The sequence below is a fragment of the Rhinopithecus roxellana genome, chromosome 6 (genome assembly GCF_007565055.1).
Source record: "Rhinopithecus roxellana isolate Shanxi Qingling chromosome 6, ASM756505v1, whole genome shotgun sequence".
Taxonomy (NCBI): domain Eukaryota; kingdom Metazoa; phylum Chordata; class Mammalia; order Primates; family Cercopithecidae; genus Rhinopithecus; species Rhinopithecus roxellana.
Window position 1 is genome coordinate 40,205,398 of NC_044554.1, and position 6,895 is coordinate 40,212,292.

The window sequence follows — 6,895 nt, forward strand, 5'->3', positions numbered from 1 at the left end:
TAGATTATATTTCCTGAAAAAATAAGAACACTTAAAAAAATCACAATATCATTATCACACAAAAAATTAATAATAATGTCTCATATAACAATAATTTCTCAAATAATCAGTCAAAATCTAATTTCCCCTGTTGTTTCATAACTATATATACACATTATATATATTATATATACACACACATTTTATATACATTATATATACACACTATATACACACACATACATACATACATATATATGTCTTTAATAGATATTATCGATATGATTTTAAAGATTAAATAATAGATAGTAATATCTATTAAAGACATATATGTATGGATGTGCGTGAATATAATGTGTGTATATAATGTGTATAGATATGTTCCAGCCTGTCACCTACGCTGGAATGCAACAGCACAGTCACTGCTCCCTGCAGCCTTGAATTCCTAAGCCCAAGTGATGAGCAGCTGGGACTACAAGCACACACCACCACACCCAGCTAATTTCTATGTATTTTTTGTAGAGAGAGGATCTCACTATGTTGCCCAGGCTAGTATTTAATTCCTGGCCTCAAGCAATGATCCTGCCTCAGCCTCCCAAAGTGCTGAGATTACAGGCATAAGCCACCATGTCTGGCTAGAATATTGTCTTTTTGAAAGTCCTGACCAGCTATGAAGTAGTCTTATCAAATAATTCAAAATTGAAATGTAGTAGGTCTCCAGATCTAACTACCAATTTTCAGCAAATACAGGGACAGTGTGTTAAATTACATCATGGAGCTTCAATCAGCAAAATCTAGATGAAAAGAAACCCTGCAAGACACTGTCCTCATTTCTTCTTTAAAAAATTGCTCAGTAGGCCGGGCGCTGTGGCTCACGCCTGTAACCCCAGCACTTTGGGAGGCCGAGGCAGGCGGATCACGAGGTCAGGAGATGGAGACCATCCTGGCTAACATGGTGAAACCCCGTTTCTACTTAAAAAATAGAAAAAATTAGCCAGTCGTGGCAGTGTGCGCCTGTAGTCCCAGCTACTTGGGAGGCTGAGGCAGGAGAATGGCGTGAACCTGGGAGGCAGAGCTTGCAGTGAGCCAAGATCGTGCCACTGCATTCCAACCTGGGTGATAGAGCAAGACTCCATCTTGAAAAAAAAAAAATGGCTCAGTAATAAAGAAAGTGAGAGGAGTAATTTATAGAGTAAAAGAAATTTAGCAGCTGGACGCTATGGCTCATGCCTGTAATTCCAGCACTTTGGGAGGTCAAGGCAGGCAGATCACTTGAGGCCTGGAGTTCAAGACCAGCCTGGCCAACAAGCTGAAACCCTGTCTCTACTAAAAATACAAAAAATTAGCCAGGCGTGGTGGCATGTGCCTGTAACCCCAGCTACTTGGGAGGCTGAGGCAGGAGAATTGCTTGAACCCGGGAGGTGGAGGCTGCACTGAGCTGAGATGACGCCACTGTACTCCAGCCTGGGCCACAGAGTGAGACTCTGTCTCAATAAAAATTTAAAAATAAAAATAAATTCAATTCTATGGATTTAGAATTGTTTGCTAGAATGCTTCCATAAAGAGAAATGTTCTTTTATCTACTTTGTGGATAAGGAAATATACAAAAAGTATATATGTATATACATATATAAGGTATGGTTCAAATAAGAAAGGCAGAATAAATACTTGATACCTTCACTTCATTTACCAGCTTCCAAAAGAAGGAACTGGTTCCCTAGTGTTCTCCCAAGGTGACCGAAGGTTTGTAGTTGTGGTTTATTCTAGTATCATCAAGAACTCATTAATATGAACATATTTGATGGCTTCAATCTGCTGCTATTATTACTCTTACTCTGATTGAATTACCCTACCTTTGGCAGTGAGAGTCTATTTAGTTTGGCTCCTGAGTCCTTCTGAGATGATCCTTCTGTTGTCATCGCTAACAGATGATCCTTGTGTCTGGTGTGGCAAGATGTTCCAGGCTCGTGTATACATTCCTGCCCCAAACCTAGAATTTAGGCAATTTATTCCTCTAAGAGGCCCTGGTTTGTTTTTGTGCAAAATAGTATTTAGAGACCACAATCTGGGGGCTAAGGGTACTTATTGCTACTGATTTGGTAACTGTTTCTAGGTCTTTTTAGAGGACAGAACTATAAAAAGTGCTTTGTTTCTGAAGAAAATATGAGTTTATATCATATTTCTAATTCAAATTCTGGACTACAGAGTTCTTAATTCATTGGCTTTACATGTGTAAACTCTCGCATTAAAAAAAGAAATCTCAGTTTATAATTATTCATTTGTTTAATCCCATACAACACACAATAGTCTCCAAATGATGGTATCAACTACTATCAACAATATGATTACTGAAAACAGCTGAAATTTTCCCCAGCTTTTTGTCCTTAGGGTGTATGTTACTAAGGATGTATAGACAAATTACTACATTCTTAAACACTTGAGAGCAGATACTACACTTGATCTAACAGTGTAGATCAAGAACAGATAACTTTGAATCCCAGCTCTGCCCTTAACTTACGCCTCGTAAAATCAAAGTTACAGTAGTTCCTACCTTGTAGATTTCTTGAGAGATTAAATGATGTAAGTGCTTCACTCAGTTTTTAGCACATTTCAGGAGACAAAAAAGGCCAAGCAGCAATCAATTACTACATTTTACAGGTACTTGGAATCGTTAATTCTTTCTGTTTTAGCCCAACTAGATAAAATATTTGGATGCATTTGTTTCATTTTATCTTCATATTTTGGAATTGCTTATTTTTATTTAATTTTGTTTTACAATTACATAAAATATTTATACGGTTCAAAAGACAAAAAGTCAAGTCTAAAAATGGTACAAAGGAGTTCAGCTTCTTATCCTTGCCCCAGCCCAATTCTACTCCTCTCTTCCTACAGGGATTCTTTTTATTAAATTTAATTTTATAGTTTATCTTTACATATTTAATATAAGGACATTTACATGTATATATGTGTGTATATATACATGTGTATATTTACACACATGTATATATGTATATTTCCTTACATGTAAAGAAATGTTACATGTATTTTCTTTTCCTTTTTTTTTTTTTTTTTGAGACGGAGTTTCACTCTTGTTACCCAGGCCTCAGTGCAATGGCACGATCTCAGTTCACTGCAACCTCTGCCTTCTGGGTTCAAGCAATTCTCCTGCCTCAGCCTCCTGAGTACAGGCACATGCCACCACACCTGGTTATTTTTGTATTTTTAGTAGGGATAGGGTTTCACCAACTTGGTCAGGCTAGTCTCGAACTCCTGACTTCTGGTGATCCGCCCACCTTGGCCTCCCAAAGTGCTGGGATTACAGGCGTGAGCCACCGCGTCCAGCCCATGTATTTTCTTTATGTATATACATGTCTATATACATGTATATTTCCTTATACCTGCACTTATAAGGAAATATACATGTACATATATGTATATAGATATATCTTCCTTATATTAAGGAAATATACATATATATGTATATTTCTTTATATTAAAGTATATGCATGTACATGTATATTTCCTTATAATAAAATATAAAGGACTATACATGTATATGCATGTACTTTAAGGAATTATTGTATGCATATATACATGTATATTTACTTATATTAAAATATAAATATATACACATATATACATACATATGTAATGTGATTTATGTCACACATATAAACATGACCCCTCCCTTTCTTGAATGAAAGCAGCATACCACACACTGCTTTTTTCACTCCCTGCTGGAAATCCTTCCCTATGCCATGTGGAGATCTTCCTCATTCCTTTTTACAGCTGCACAGTAGTCTGTCATGGGAACATGCCATAGCTCTGTTTCTGGATTATTTCCAGTTTTTTGCAATTACAAACAGAGCTGCAATGCATGACCTTATGTGAACGACTGTTCGTATTTTCAGGCTCTCTAGTGAATCAAATGTGCAATCGGGATTGAGAACTTCTGATCTAGAGGGAAAGCAGGTTGTTAAGACATCTAACTTGGAATCCCAGCTCTGCCCTTAACTTACATCTCATAAAATGTAAGTAACAATAGTTCCTACTTTGTAGACTTGTTGAGAGGGTTAAATGAGCTAATAGATGTTAAGTGCATCTTGTTATTGTTATTGTTGCACATTGTTATTGTTATTGTTATTGTATTAGTCTGTCCTCACACCGCTAGTAAAGACATACCCGAGAATGAGTAATTTATAAAAGAAGGAGGTTTAATGGACTCACAGCTCCACATGGCTGGGGAGACCTCACAATCATGGTGGAAGGCGAAAGAGGAGCAAAGTCACATCTTACATGGTGGCAGGCAAGAGAGCTTGTGCAGGGGAACTCTTATTTATAAAACCATCAGATCTCATGAGACTTACTACAAGAATAGTGTGGGGGAAAACACCCCCATGATTTAATTATCTCCACCTGGCCCCACCCTTGACATGTGGAGATTATTATAATTCAAGGTGAGATTTGGGTGGGGCCACAGCCAAACCATATCAGTCATGAATCTTCAAATTCCTTCCTTCCTTCCTTCCTTCCTTCCTTCCTTCCTTCCTTCCTTCCTTCCTTCCTTCCTTCCTTCCTTCCTTCCTTCCCTTCTTTCCAGAGACAGGGTCGTGCCCTGTTGCCCAGGCTGGAGTGCAGTGGTGTGATGATAGCTCCCTGCAGCCTCCACCTCCTGGGCTCAGTCAATCCTCCCACTTCAGCCTCCTAAAGGGCTGGGATTACAGGTGCACACCACCATGCACACCCCAAATTTCTTATCTAGCTTCCCTGTTTCAATGGTCCTAACTGCCTTGGGATGTTGGTACAATAAAATTAGATCATGATTTCATGATTGTGAAATGCTTGAAATAGTTATCATCCCCAAAAATTTGGAGAAAGGGTGTTGTTTTCATCACCATGATTGTAGAGTGGCCCTTTAGGATGGTGTGACTCATCTCTGGAGCTGCCTATACAGTTTTCAGACTCAACTAAATCCATGAGACAACCTGTCAATTCATTCCAACCACTAATTTCATTGATTTCTTTATTTTCTACTAAATTGACAGACTGAGTAAATTGACCAAATTGACTGGCTGTTTTGATATCATTTAGACCTAGCTCAAGTGGTGCTAATCATGAAGGGAGAAATAATTGTTATTGACATTGCAGCAATGATCAAAGACACGCTTAGTGTGGGCTGACAGAGGAGTGCTGGGATCTTACCATGGAACTAGCTTCATGCTTCACCACGCTAAGATTCAGAGAACAAACCCTGCCCAATCTACTTTGCTGCCATAGTAGAGGGATGATCAGAATGGAGGGCAGATCAGGACAAAAAAACTTTGGAAAGAATCCGTCCATACACAAGTGCACCAGCTACTCAAGAGACTGAAGGAGGAGAATCGCTTGAGGCCAGGAGTTCGAGACCAGCCTGGGCAAAATGGCCAGCCCTCATCTCTACAAAAAATGAATTAACTAGTTGGGCATGGTGGTGCATACCTGTAGTCCCTGCTACTCAGGAGGCTGAGGTTGGGGGACCACTTGAGACAAGGAATCTGAGACCAGCCTGGACAATATAGAAAGACCCCATCTCTACAAAGAATAATTAAAAATTAGCTGGGTAAGATGATACCTACCTGTTATCCTGGCTACTCAAGAGACTGAGGCAGGAGAATTGCTTGAGTCCAGGAGATCAACGCTGCACTGAGCCAGGATGGTGTCACTGCACTCCATCCTGGGCAATGGAGTGAGAATCTGTGTCTAGAAAAAATAAAATAAAAATATTTTAAAAGAATACGTAAGTGCATATTATTGGTGTGAGTCTATGTGCCAAATTCTGACTTTGGGAAAGAGCTAAAGAAGCTGAAGTGACTCAGATACTCACTGTGGTAGGCTGAATAATAGCCCCAAAAGATCTCCCCATCCTAATCCCTGGAATCTGTGAATGTTACTTTTCATAGCAAAAGGAGCTTTGACCAAGTAGTTGGTTTTTTGTTTATTTGTTTGTTTTGGTTTGTTTTATTTGTTTTTTTGAGATCAAGTATCACTCTATCACCCAGGCTGGAGTGCAGTGGTGTGATCATGGCTCACTGCAACTGCCACCTCCCATGTCCAAGCGAACCTCCTGCCTCAACCTCCCTAGTAGCTGGGATTACAGGCGCCTGCCACCACACCCCAACTAATTTTGTATTTTTAGTAGAGACAGGGTTTCACCATACTGGCCAGGGTGGTCTCAAACCCCTGACCTCAAGTGATCCACCAACCTCGGCCTCCCAAGGTGCTGGGATTACAGATGTGAGCCACAATACTTGGCCTAAAGATGTGGCTAAGTTCAGGATCCTGAGATAGGGGATTACACTAGATATCTGGGTGGGTCTAATGTAATCGCAAGTGTCTTTTTTACTGGAGGGAGTCTGGGGGAGATGTGACTTACAGAAGAGGAGCAGGAGCTGTGAGGACACAAGCAAGGGGCTGAAGTGGTGCGAAGAAGGGGCCATGAGCCAAACAGTGCAGGCAGATCCCAGAAGCTGGGAAAAGCAGGAAAATGAATTCAGCTTTGACTATCTTTTCAATGTTGTCTCCCAGTCCTCATATGTCTGGCACAGGGTGGGTACCATAATTACTTATGAAGGGATGAATGCCACTCACTCAATACCTGCTAGGTACTAAACACAGTGCTAGGCATTTATTGGTGTGAGATCCTAGCCAAGTTTCTGAACCTCCTTGTGTCTGTAAGTCTGAAACGGAGGCAAATATACAATATATCAAGGATATCTTCCATCTTAAAAATATGGAACTCCAGTCTGGAAAATGTAGCAAAACCCCATCTCTACAAAATAAAAATAAAAATAATCAGCAGGGCATGGTGGTGCATGTCTGTGGGCCCAGATACTCGGGAGATTGAGGTGGGAGGATCACTTGAGCTTGAGAGTCTGAG